This window comes from Suricata suricatta, chromosome 8, assembly GCF_006229205.1.
Source record: "Suricata suricatta isolate VVHF042 chromosome 8, meerkat_22Aug2017_6uvM2_HiC, whole genome shotgun sequence".
In the NCBI taxonomy this organism is placed as follows: domain Eukaryota; kingdom Metazoa; phylum Chordata; class Mammalia; order Carnivora; family Herpestidae; genus Suricata; species Suricata suricatta.
In genome coordinates this window covers 51,951,342-51,963,910 of record NC_043707.1, presented here as the reverse complement: position 1 = coordinate 51,963,910, position 12,569 = coordinate 51,951,342, and the positions used below count along the sequence as shown (strand labels likewise).

The following is a 12,569-nucleotide window of genomic DNA, read 5'->3' as shown; positions in this document are numbered from 1 at the left end:
CTGACAGGATGCTTAGGATTCTCTCTCTGCCCCCACCCCTGCACTTGTGCTCTCCCTTTCCCTCTTCCTCTCTCTCTCTCAAAATAAGTAAGTAAACGTTAGAAAATATACTGGGGCACCTGGGTGGCTCAGTCAGTTAATCTTCCAACTTCAGCTCATGTCATATCTCATGATCCGTGAGTTTGAGCCCCACATTGGCCTCTCTGCTGTCAGCACAGAGCTTTCTTCAGATCTTCTGTCTCCCTCTTTGCACCTCCCCTGTGCTCTTGCTCTCTCTCAAAAATAAATAAACATTCAAATACACATGCACACACACACACAGAATCCAGCTTGAAGGGGTACTACAGGCTAAATCTGGGACAATTAAGCTATCAAAATAAGTTTATTATTAGGTTGTAACTCACTGAATAGGAGCAGATGAGTTAGTATAGATACAAATAAATGGGAAGAAGGCAAGGCACTATCTTACATTAGAACGCCAACTGATAATGTTTTATTTCTTGCCAACTGATAAATTTGAACGGGGTCTTTGGATTAGATGGTAGTTTTGTATTGATCTTAGCTTCCTGGTTATAATGTACTGTAGTCAAGTGGGAGAATATCTTCGTTTTTAGGTAATACGCACGGAAGTGTTAAGAACTCATGGGGCACCATGCCTGCAACTCACTCTCAAGTGGGTCAGAAACTACACACATGCGTATGTGAAAGAGGGAGAGGGGAGAGGGGAAAGTGCAAAGGACGTACTCACGATGCAGCAAGTGTGGTAAGATTGAAACAGAAATCAGGGGACTCGGCGAAAGGTGTAGGGGAGTTTTTAGTACCGTTCTTGCAACTTTTCTGTAAGTTTGAAATTATTAAAAAAAGAAGTTAAAAGGCTCATAGACTATAGTTGTGTGTGGTATGCAGCAGGAGTATAATACACAGAACACGTGTGCCTGTGGTCTGAGGTGGGAGAGATACTTGGTGAGGGTTGGAAGCTCATGGGAGGTAAGAAGCAGGAAAGAGTCCCGGGAAGCAGACAGGAGTGGGAACAAATGACCCAGATTGTCACCTAGTAGTTGGGTGATCTGGGAAAAGGCCCTTCACCTTCCGAGCCTCAGAAAATACCATGTCCCACAATACCATGTGGCTTAAATAATAGTATATGTGACTGTCCTTTGAAATTCATAAAAGATGATCCCAAATATAATCATTAGTGATGTCTTCTTTCTCTCAGAAAACTACAGCTAATGAATGCAAAACTGTCCCTCTCTGACATCTCCTTCAGTTCTTCATCTGGTTACTAACAAAACGTTGTTATTCTCAAAAACATTACTTCTTTAGTAGTCTGAGGACTGAAGAGGCCTGGCACCTTGGAAGGGGTTCAGCTGCCGGCAAAGCCACCAGGGATTGCCATGATGCACGTGTCTGTGTCCGTGTGTGTCCACACACATCCCGGCAGCCTGGATTTGCGGCGCCTTCTCTGCAAGCAGAGAGACCCTGTGGGGACTGATGAATGCTGTTATAGATTCACAAACATCTGCTAGTGGGCCTGGGAAGTCCCTTCTAGAAGGAAAGCTCCTTCGCTTCTGTCACTCCTGACAAGAATGCATGTGCACGCGGTGTTACGATACAAACCATTCTCTGGCAGCTTAGGATTCCGAGTCCTGATGCAGCACGTTGCAGATGAGCTGACAGACAGCCGCGTGGGGTAATAAAAATCATCGCTCCTGTTTGTACACTTCCCACAGCCTCTGGCTGATATTCCCTCGCGTGGGCCTTAGAGTCACAGCAACTTGTGCAGCAAATTCCTCCCTGCATCTTCTCACAGGTCAGGAAAGGCCGATGGTCCGAGAGGCCAGGACTGGCCCCAGTCCACAGAGCTATTAAATGGCACCGATGGGACATCAAGCCAGGACTGTTTCCCATGACACTCTGACTGGAGATGGTCTGTCTCTGGCGCCTCTCTCACTCCCTTTTCATGACCCCTTTTCTGCCTCGAGGTGCTGCTTCCTGCTTGTCTGCTTCTCAGAGCTCTCTACAATGGTCCACAGCAAAGCACCCTATGCTAGATTCCTTTCTGTCTGGCCACTCCCTTCCCCCCACCACGGCCTCACTAGAACCACAAGGACTCAGTGTCTTTGCACCTGCTGCTTAAGGATGTCACTTCCTGTCTAGAGCCAAGAGAGAAGAGAATAAGGATGAGGCTGTCCTGCCAGTAGTTTTGGGCCTGCAGGACCTCCTCTAGTGCCCTCTCTGATTCCCAGGCCAGGTGCTGTGTCATCTTCCAGTCCATGTAGACATTTCCCTCCTCACAACACCAGCAGAAGGAGCAATACTTGATTTCTTCTAATTCATTCCAACCCTGTGAGTCACACTGCAGGAAGTTCAAGGAAGGCCATGTTATCACTAGGCTCCCTCTGCCCTAACACCTTTTGCACCCTGACAGACAGACAGATTAACATCAGACACAGCAGAGCCCCCAGCTGGTCTTGGCTTGATCCCTTGAATAGCAGCAGCTGCTGACCTGATGGAGGCTCATGGGAGAACGGGCTACTTCCGGGGGCAGTAATGTGACCAAGGAGCACTTTGATGGGCCCCAGGTCCCCTCTGTGTCCCGAGAGCCCTGAGAAAGAGGGTGCACTCTGGGTTTGTTAGAGATTGATTTGTTGGCTTTGTTTGGACATGCTGGATGGGTCAAGAGTGACCCACTAGATCTTCATCAATGGCTTTTGGGACTTAGAGCCAAACCCCTGCGGTGAAATGGACCCAACACATGGTTGGGAACACACTGAGAGTTGGCAAACCTGTCTTGCATCCTTGCGCAAATCACTTCTCCTCACGGGACACCGCTTCCTCATCTGTAACATAAGGAGTACATTTCAAAGGCCCTTTCTGCCCTTTCTGTACTTCTAGTTACTATTAGTCTGCTGGTTCTTCGGGGCTGGAGGGGAGCCAGCAGGGACCCAGGTCTGGAAATCCGACCTTCTGACTCTCACGCTCTATACTCACTGCCGATGCTGGAAACCAAGGCTGCGGTGGGAGGTTTGGGGAGCAGAGGGCACTGCCTGGTCTATGTTCAGCAGGGCAGGGAGACTGCCCAAGGATTCAGCATGTGGACCCACAGGACTTCCACCCATTGGTGCTGTTCCCCACGTGGGGCTGGGAGCAGGGTAGAGGCAGGGTGGAGGGGAGTCCGGCAGTCTTCACAGCTCTCCTGGTGAGTGAAGGCTCCACCAGTGGCCTGAGGACAGGTGCCTGAGAGACCTCGGGGTATGTTAGAACTGAGCGTAGAACAAACAAGAGAGGAACAGAGAGAAGAGGGCTGCTGGAGGGCAGTCAGCCTGGCGTAGAGCTTAAGGCATACTAGAGCTTCCTTCCCCGCTCTGCAGAATGGCTCAGGATGTTTTGGAGGTTTCTTCCAGCCTTGACACGTTATGACTCTGTGAATAAAAGGCTGCTCCCCTTCCCCCTGAACTCTCCTCTGACAGTGGGCCTCCTGGGGTCAGGCCCTGTGGGTAGTTTTCCTCCTGCTTGGGTGCCCCCCAGCGGACCTGCCCCCCAGGGCCAGGAAGAGAGAGAGAGTGGGAGAGAGAGAGAGCTATCACCTCTTTCCTCCCTCCTTCCACCATCGGAGCCCCCGAGGAGTAGAGCATCTCCTATCTCCCCACTCCAGAGGAAACCAAACCCTGTGGAACCCAGGGGCACAGAGTGGTGGGCCCAGGGCCAGCAGAGACAGCTGCCCGAGGTGTCATCTTGCTGGGGGTTGGGGGGTGGGGAGGAGCTGGACTTCGAAGGCCTCCTCTGAGACCAGCAGGGCAACCTGACCCTCTTTCCTGCCCTGCTAATGCCCCAAGAGAGAAGACTCGGAGAGTACCCGTGGGCCAAGGCAGGATCAGCCCGGCTCGGCACTCCTGGTCCCTCCCTCTGGGCTGGAAGGAGTTCAGCTTTTGTTTGAGAACTCCAAGGAGCTCAGCTCCTGGCAGCCCAGCCCCGGCGAGTGCCAGAGGAGGCAGCCACTGGGCTGCTTCCCCCACAGACAGACCGGGTATTGATCCTACTTGCGCACCCCCTCCCTCTCTTCACTTCATGGTGCAGCTAATGGTCTGGAAAAAACTGGCCAGCTGTTCCCCAGCTGTGACATAATGAGCTCGGGGACGATCAATGCCCGTTCCGGTGTCTAATTAGGCCAGGGAGCTGGCTGGGGTGAGAGTGTGGCCGGTTTCCGGAGGGCACCACTTCCACTCCAGTCCCCAGCTGCTGTCTGCTGGCAGCCACCTGGGCCCGCGCATCTGCGTCCTGGAGGGGCGGGGGGCGGTGCAGGGCCCGTGAGTGGCCCTGGGGAGTCTTCTGACCCAAAGCTCCTTCTCTAGCAGCAGCAGAAGGGATTCCATAACCATGTCAGGTGGGGGTGGATAGGCTGGTGGGGGAGAGCCTGGCCTGCATGGGGAGCTCCCAACTCCCAGCTTGCTGTCACACGCCAGTCTCTGTCTGGGCCTGGCCTTCGATTCCAACCCTGCCACCCCCCTGCCCCGAGACCCTGCCCAGGACCCCTCCCCACCACTGGTCCCAGATGCCTCACCCTGGGACTGTAAGGAAGAGGCTGGGAACAAGTTTGGCTCCTGGCCCGGCCTCCCTCTGCTATTTATACCCTCAGTCCAGGGAAGGATGGATCAGATTCTCAATGTGCTCACTGCAGAGGAGGAAGTGAGGGTGGAGAGAGAGATGGAAAGGGAAAGGTGTTCATTGAGGCAAAGAAACAGAGAGGTGGGCAACAGAGGCCCATGGTTGAAGAGGCTCTGGGACCTGGAGCATCCTAAGAACTGAGAATGAATTCTCGAGAGAGATCAAAGAAGGGAAGCTAATAAGAGACAGAAAAATGAGAAATGGGGCCACGAGGAAGAAAGTGAGGATGGGATACAAGAAGTTGGGCACACCCTGTGCCAGGTGGGGTCAGGTCCCAGGTGCCAGATCAGATTCCCCAGTGGGGTAGGTGCTGGCTAGTGTGTCCAGGGGCCTGGTGTGAAATTACAGGCATTGAGAGAATGGCTGGGGTCAGCGAGGTAAGGGAACAGGGCTCATGTGGAGCTGGGCAAGGACCTTCCCTAGAATCTGGGTTGTGGGCTCTGCTTTCTTGGGGTGAGGGGTGTGTGTGGCTGGGGAGCTGGAAGCAGAGGGCAGAGTGATGTGGGGGGTGGGGAGGGGAGGAAGCAATTGCTGGAGTGTCTGACGTGCAAAGACCAGAGAGGGAGGGAGTCTAGGCTTTCTGCAGTCTCCGCAGTAGGCAGCCCAATCTGGCCCTGACGCTTTTCGGGTAGCCTGGGCCTGGCAGGTGACCTCCTTCAGGCAGCCTCCAGCCTTCTTACTGTTCACACAGTCATATACAAGTCAGTCAGATGGAGGCCCTTGGAGGGGTCTTTCTAGGGCGCCCACAGACCCTGGGAGGCCCTTCCCGGGCCTCTTGCCAGTCCTAGCACTGCATTTCTTCCTGATTGTGATTCCCAGAGGCATGACCTGGTTTGCAGAGCCGAAGTGCCCACTGCTATTTCCTGCACCTGCCCTCTGCCCCCGGGGCCCTGAATCTTTCAAGCTGTCAGGGCCCTGGAGAGAGAAGCCACTCAAGGACAACTGCTGTCTCAGACTCAAACTCGAGAGCTGCAAAGACCTTAGAGACATCTACAAGCCTATCCCAAACCCTCATTCGAAACTGAGGCTCAGAGAAGTTAGGAGAGTAGCTCCAAGTGCACTGCTTACTTATGCAGATGCAGCCTCTGGACTCCAAATTCAGTGCTCCTTCCAGGAGCTTCTGTCCACCTCTTCCTCAGTACCTCCTAGGAGCAGGAGGGATTTTCTCTTGGAGTCTTGGCCCTCTTGCCTGAACCCCTCCCACCCCCCAGCAGAGACTGTGGGACATCAAAGAGGTGATAAGGTCAGGACTCAGGATAGCAAGCCTCTCAGGAGAGACAAAATGGGAGGGGATTTACTTCTAAGGTAGCAGCCTGTCCCCTGGAGACTTCCGTCTTTATGGCCAACACTGCCCTCTTGTGGCTATTGGTTATCATGGCAGCCTAGGGGAAGGTACCTCTTTTTGGCCCAGGTCCTCACTCTCCCAGGACCTCTGGCCCGTGTGGGGCTAATTTAGACCTTGGCCATCCAAGAGACCGAGCTTTCACCTACCATTCTCTAATAGGGTCCTCAGGCTGACCATCGCCACCCTCTGAGGGGCCACTTAGAAGCCATCTCTCTAAATCCCTGAGGAGCCCTGCTCTTCAAGGGGCATAGGAAATGAATTTAGGGAGGGTGCTGTGTTCAGGAATCCATGGGGAGGACTTTGTAGAAAAGGAGAATGTCTGGGAAAGAGGCCCATATCCCTGTGCCTAGCAGCATCCAGCCTGCAGAAGGAAGGATTAGGCTGCCTGAAGGTTCAGTGGGGCTGGTGGGATCAGGACCCCTCACTTAGATGGGGCTGACTCAAAAATGTAGATTAGGGGAGACACCCCCTGCCCCCAGCAGAGACCAGGCACTGCTTGTGTGCTCTGAAGAGCCCAAGTTGGGAAAGCCGGCCCAGCTCTTTGTTCTTTTTATTCTTTTTTTTTTTTAATTTGAAAGTAGTCATTTATTAACTGACCAGATTACAATAATAATCATGGTAGATACCTTAGTTCATTCTTCTAATAAGCCTATTGATCTGGTCTTCCCTGTTGCCAGCATCTCCACCTTCTTCTTCATTCCCCCTCGTGGAGAAGATAGCTTGAAGGGCCATAAAAAGTTGTTCGCTTCTTTGAAAAGTTTTCCAGCCGTGTAGATCTCATGAACCAGGTCCTCCATGCAGATGATGCCGTATTTACCAAGAGATCGAGCAATCAATGTGTTATCTGTCAGGGCAATTCGCTTCTTGTTGATTTTGCCATAACCACGCTTGTAGATCAATTCATTCACTGACTTCAGGTTTGGGTATCCCCAAGCTCTGTATGGTTGTCCACAATCTTTAGCATGTTAACTGAAGCCTTGTTGAGCTTAACAAAGGTGCCATTGAAGATGTGGCGAAGTCGAAGGAGCTGCACCACTGTCTGCACCTCTGGGCTCACACCATTGATACCTCTGATCCTGATGACAAACGCCGGTTTGGGTTCCGCGGACACGTAGAAGTTGCCAGCTTTTCTTGCCACAGGAGCCATTTGAGTCTCAGTTCTGCACATCTGCCTGCGTTCCTTGTGGTAATGCTTAGCCTTCTCATAAATAGGCTTCCTCCTTGCCTTCCGAAGCATCTTTTGGGTGAACTTTTTTCTCAGACGCTTGATCTTCAATTCTGCATAATTCCTTCGCTTTTTCTTAAGGGTTTCTGGCACAGCCGGAACCTTCCTTTTCTTCTATTCGACACCCTCCATGGTTCCAGCCGGAAAAGGAGGATCCCCAGCTCTTTGTTCTTAGGCCAGAGCAGAGGACCCAACTGTGGGCTGGCTGTCCAGCCCAGGAATGAGCGGCTGGGAGGTCCAGGGCTCTGTGTCCCTGCACATCAGGTTAGGCAGCTTCTTATGACACCACGAATCTAGAGGGGAGGATTTCCAGCCACCCAAATCATCTTACCACTCCACAATTTGCCTCCTCCACACGGCATGGACACACAGGTCACTCTGAGAGCCCCACCTGGGGGCATGAGTGTCACATGGTCTCATTCCTTTTTCTCTGATCTCCCTTTTCCTTTGAGTTGACTCTGTTGTGTGTTCGAAGACACTATGTCCTTGGTGACCTGTATGTTTTCCTCCTTCTGGGCCTGAATGACAAGGAAAATTCCCAGCCTTGATTTCACCCTCTCATTCTGGAACTTGTGAGTTCAGTAAATACTTATTGACTGACTCACTGAAAAGACAGGGGATGGCACATCTGAGGCCCTTCATTTCCCGGCTCAAGACGTTTTGGTGTGTCGGCTTTTCAGGCTGGCTTACCCACAGCCTGGCCAATCCACCTCTCCATTCTCACTTCTTCCCTTTATGCGGACTATTTTTCAGGCAAACTGAACAAGTCAGGGTGCCCTGCTGTTCCCTCAACTTCTCTGTCCTCGTGTTTTTCCTAGACCAGCTCCTTCCTCCTTGACTCTTCTCTTCCTTGACCTCCTTCATTTACTGCCAGGGAAAATCCAATGCTCCCCTTTAAGACCCATGCCACTTCCTTCATGAAGTCTGCCCAGATTTCCTGAGGGAGTGGTTCACTGGCTTTTTTTTTTTTTCCCCTTTAAGTCTCCACAGCACTCGGATTCTCTCTGGAGGTTTATAACCTGTATCACCCATCTTAGATTGTAAGCACCAGAAGGGCAAGTTTTGTTTTCATCATTATTATCATCATTTCTTCATTTTTCTTTCATCCTTGTCTCTCACCCCCTGCACAGAGATTTGCATAAAGTAGGTACTCAATAAGCACTTCTTGTATGGAGTGAAATGGAGCTTGCAGTTTGGGCTGTTGGGAGCTGAAGGGGGTGCTGAGGGGGTGCTCCAAAGCTTTGGGAGACTATAGGGTTGTGCTCAGAATGAGGAGGCCAGGACCTGTGTGGGGAAGTGAGTGGGGAGTTTAGGCATCCTTAAAACCTTGCTGGGGAGCACAGGGGGCTGGGCGGGGTTAAAGAAGGGCACCGGGTGTTAGGGGACCACAGGTTGATGCCAGCATCCAGTCTGATGGACCCCAACTGTCTGTATCCTTAATGACAGGCCAAAAACAAAAAGGGAGGTAGGAATCTGGAGGCTTGGATTTTGGTCTCCTTTCCTGGTCAGCTGAGTAGCCTTAGGCAAGTTACTTTCCCTCTCTGGGCCTATTCATCTGTAAAATAGGCACCTGGCCTCCTACAACTCTTTGAGTTCTGCCTTTCTGATTCCATGTCAAGGTTCTGAAGTAGAGGGGCACCTGGGTGGCTCAGTTGGTTGAGTGTCCGGCTTCGGCTCAGGTCATGATCTCACAGTTCATGGGTTCGAGCCTCACATCGGGCTCTGTGCTGACAGCTTAGAGCCTGGAGCCTGCTTCAGATTCTGTGTCTCCCTCTCTCTCTGACCCTCCCCTGCTCGTGCTGCCTCTCTCTGTCTCTCAAAAATAAAAAAGACATAAAAATTTTTTTTGAAGTAGAGGGGTGCTGATCAGTGGGGATCTGTATATGCAGCTCCCCCAACCCCCTGTCCCCACCCAGGTCTGAGTACCAGGAATGACCCTAACTAGGTCCTGAACAGTGTTTTCCAGAGAAGATGACAGAGCCCAAAGCAGTAGGCTGGCTCAGAGGATGTAAAGGTGGGTGACAATAGGAGACAGTGTACCCAGTCCAGAGCAGGCCAAGCACCCGGTTATCAGACCACAGGGAAGGGTTTCCAGATTTGCTATGTTTTCCTGTCCCTTCCTTGCCACATCCCCATACTCAGTAGACACAGATCTGAAATTTGAAGGCCGGCTGCTCAACTGTGTGGCTCTGAGAAGGTCACTTAATCTCTCTGAGCCTCAGTTTCCACTTTTATAAATGGAATTACTTGAACCTGACTCAGAAGATTGCTGTGGAACTCTGTGAAAGGGTCAATCCTGGGTTCCTGCCCCATCTCCCTTCCTGAGCCTGGAAAAGGGCAATTGATACAGATTGCTTCACAGGCCTGAGGGCAAATGGTGAATGGTGCTTTGTGGGTGCCCTGGGGGTGGGGTGGGGCTTTCAGGGGGTTGGCAGATGGTGGGGAGGTTGGATGGGAGGAACAGGGAGAGGGGCATTGCCCAAGCAATCCCTGACTGCTGAGGAAGACCCACCTCTCCTGTAGACCTACTTATTGTATAGTTATCTAGGACCCAGGGGCTGTCTGTAATTTTGCTTTGGGGGTCCAGGATTGAGCCCCGATTGATGGAAGAAGGGTGGGCCGGATGGGGAAGGCTCCTAGGTCTCCTAGCAGGCCTGGCCTGCACATGCACTGTGGGTGTTCCTGCCACTCTTTTCAGCCTGGTTCATCCAAGGCCCCCAGTTTCTAATCTGGTTGGGAAGGATTTATTTTTGGGTCCCTGTAACCTAGCAATGGGCTCACATGACCAGTAGCAGCTGCAGGCTGAATATACCGTTGGCTCCTGGCTCCTGGCAGGGGGTGTAGGCCAGACTGTGGGGGAATAAAGGGAATGGAAAGGCTCTCACCGCTGTTTTCCTCTTCAGCCCCTCAGCCTGGCCCCCAGATGCTGGGCATGGGGGTGGGTGCCTGGGGAGCACACATGGCCAGTGCTGCCACGGGGGATCCGGACAGCCTCGAGCTGCGGCACGGAGGTGCCAGCTGTGAGCCTGCTGTCTGTGTGGGGAGAGCTGGGTGTGCATGTGGATGGAGGGGGTTCAGAGAGGATGCAATGCTGGCCTCCTGGAGGGCAAGCTCGGGCTGGGGAGCAGGCGGTGGAACTGACAGTCCATGTTGTGGGATCTCAGGGACGCCCTTAGTGGATGCTGGAATCCCAGCATTCAGCTTCTTCCCTTTGTTCCCTGTTAAATTGTTAATATCCCTGGGAGAGGGAACACATTAGCTGCTATCAGCGTGAGTGGATTTATCAGCCTCTTTTCTGAGAGCAGGTTTCAACAGAGACAGAGAGAATGGAGGAGGGCAGTGGGAGCCACTAAGCAGGTGAGGAGCTCCTGAGAGGTGCTGTCGGCACGTAGAAGGCATTCAATAGATATTTATTGCGTAGGTAGATGGACGGATGAAAGGTAGACTTGATTTGCCTCCAGGTGTCCTCTTGAGGGAGCAGGAAAGGGCGGGGGGCGGGGGGGCAGGGAGGGTAGGGTGGACGTGACTCTATCAAGTCGTGCTGGTGGACAGGGTGGGTGGGACAGGGCCGCCCCGAGGAGCAAGTCTGGGATGGAGAAATCAGATCTCAGGACCAGGGACCTCACCACAATACCGAGGAGAGGGCTGCCGCTGCCCCAGTGTAACAGGAGCCCATTTCTGGGCATGCGTGCAGCATTGTGGGCCGTGGATTTCTGCTGTGGTTTGTGTGACCACCCATGTCTCCACCTTGGTCTTCCCCCATCCTCCACTGTGCTAAACTCTAAAAGGACGGAGTGGCAGGGTGCAAAGGCGGCAGGTAATGTCAATAGGTATTCCAAACGCTGATTTCCATCATTTAGTGAGATACAGTGTAAGAAATACCTCCCCAGGTCGGGCCCTCGAAAAGTCGGATTGCCACCGCCATCATCCTCACTGCTATTATTATTGTCATCAGCTGCCCCCAGACCAGAACAGGCAGTTTTCTCTCCCTCCCTCCAGACTCCCAAGCCAAAATGGTTTCCAGCAACTGAGAGGATGCCCCAGAGCCCACTGCCTCCTTGGAGCCACCTTTTCTAACACCTCTCTGGGAGGGGCCTCGGGGCCTGGAGACTTTGCCTGCTGGGCACCACACCAGTTGTTTGACTAGCCACGGTGACTGGACCAGCTCCCGCAAGCCTGAAAAGAAGGCTATGTTTGTACTGCAGGCTTCCTATCCCTCTTCGATAAGATAGGGGTGGAGGTGGGGTGTTAAGAATTTTTGCCCATTTTATAGATAGAAAAACTAAGGCACAGATGGTCAACTTACAAGCCAAGGTCTTACTGCCAACCAAGAGAGTAGAGCTCAGCTCGGACCAAGGTTTTCTTCCCAATCCAGTGCTCTTTCTATCATCCTTTTCTGATGAGCCTGAGTCTGCTGTGGTTCTCTCTCAATCCTTCAAAGGGACATTGGCTGGGCCCTGGCCAGAGACATGTGGGTGCTGATTAGGTTTTGCCTGATTGATCCTAGACGGTTTGACTGATCTCAGGCTGATCTTGCCAACGCGTCAGTACGGGGCTTAATAAAACTCATTTTGCTGTCTACAGGTTTACATTTGATGTTTTAGGTTGATGTCCCTGCACTAAGGTAGATGTAGTTTCGTTTTAGGCTGTTTCTTGAAAGGCAGTGGCCACTTCTATGGAATCAGCCCAGAGTCTCAGAGGGGGACATGGAGGAAAGAGTAAATGCTTTGGCTTCAAACAGACCTGGGTTCAAATATTGGCTTTGGAACTTCCTACAGGTATGATCTGGGGAAAGTCACTTAACCTCTGGCCCCCATTTCCTCATCCATAAAAGAAGGGGAATAAAGGCTGCCTCATAGAACTTGTGTGGGGATTGGAGGTGCTGTCTGTAAAGGACCTGGCACTTGTGAGAAAGGGTGGTGGGGATCCTGGAGATCACTGCTTCAGCCCTGGGATGGTTGGGGATGGGGTGGGGTGGGGCTCTTTGCAGTTGACCTGGAGCCTGGGGCAGCCAACTTGCCCTTTCTGGGTTTTCTGGGTAATTCAGTGTTTTTATGGCTCTGTGGGTTGGGTCTGGTAAACAATTCCAAAATTCTCTTTCTTCCCTTTGGAGACAAAAAGGAATTTCTGGATAGGCAAGTCTCAGGGCAGAGGGGTCTGGGGTGGGTTATCCTGTCTGCATTCCTGGTCTAGTCTCATGGCTCTGCCACGTGTGGCTTTAGATAATCTCTTCACCTCTCTGGGCCTCAGAAACATGCTTTGTCCTGTAGGATGTCTTAGAGCTCCACGGTATTAGAATCCTATCCTTGGGTGTCAGTCATATATCTAAGGGAA

At 52.2% G+C, this 12,569-nt stretch overlaps 1 pseudogene; it reads right to left on the bottom strand.

Annotated features, from left to right (window-relative positions):
- Window positions 1-6,622: 6,622 nt before the first annotated feature.
- LOC115299433 lies at window positions 6,623-7,367 on the bottom strand (annotated as a pseudogene).
- Between the last annotated feature and the right edge of the window lie 5,202 nt (window positions 7,368-12,569).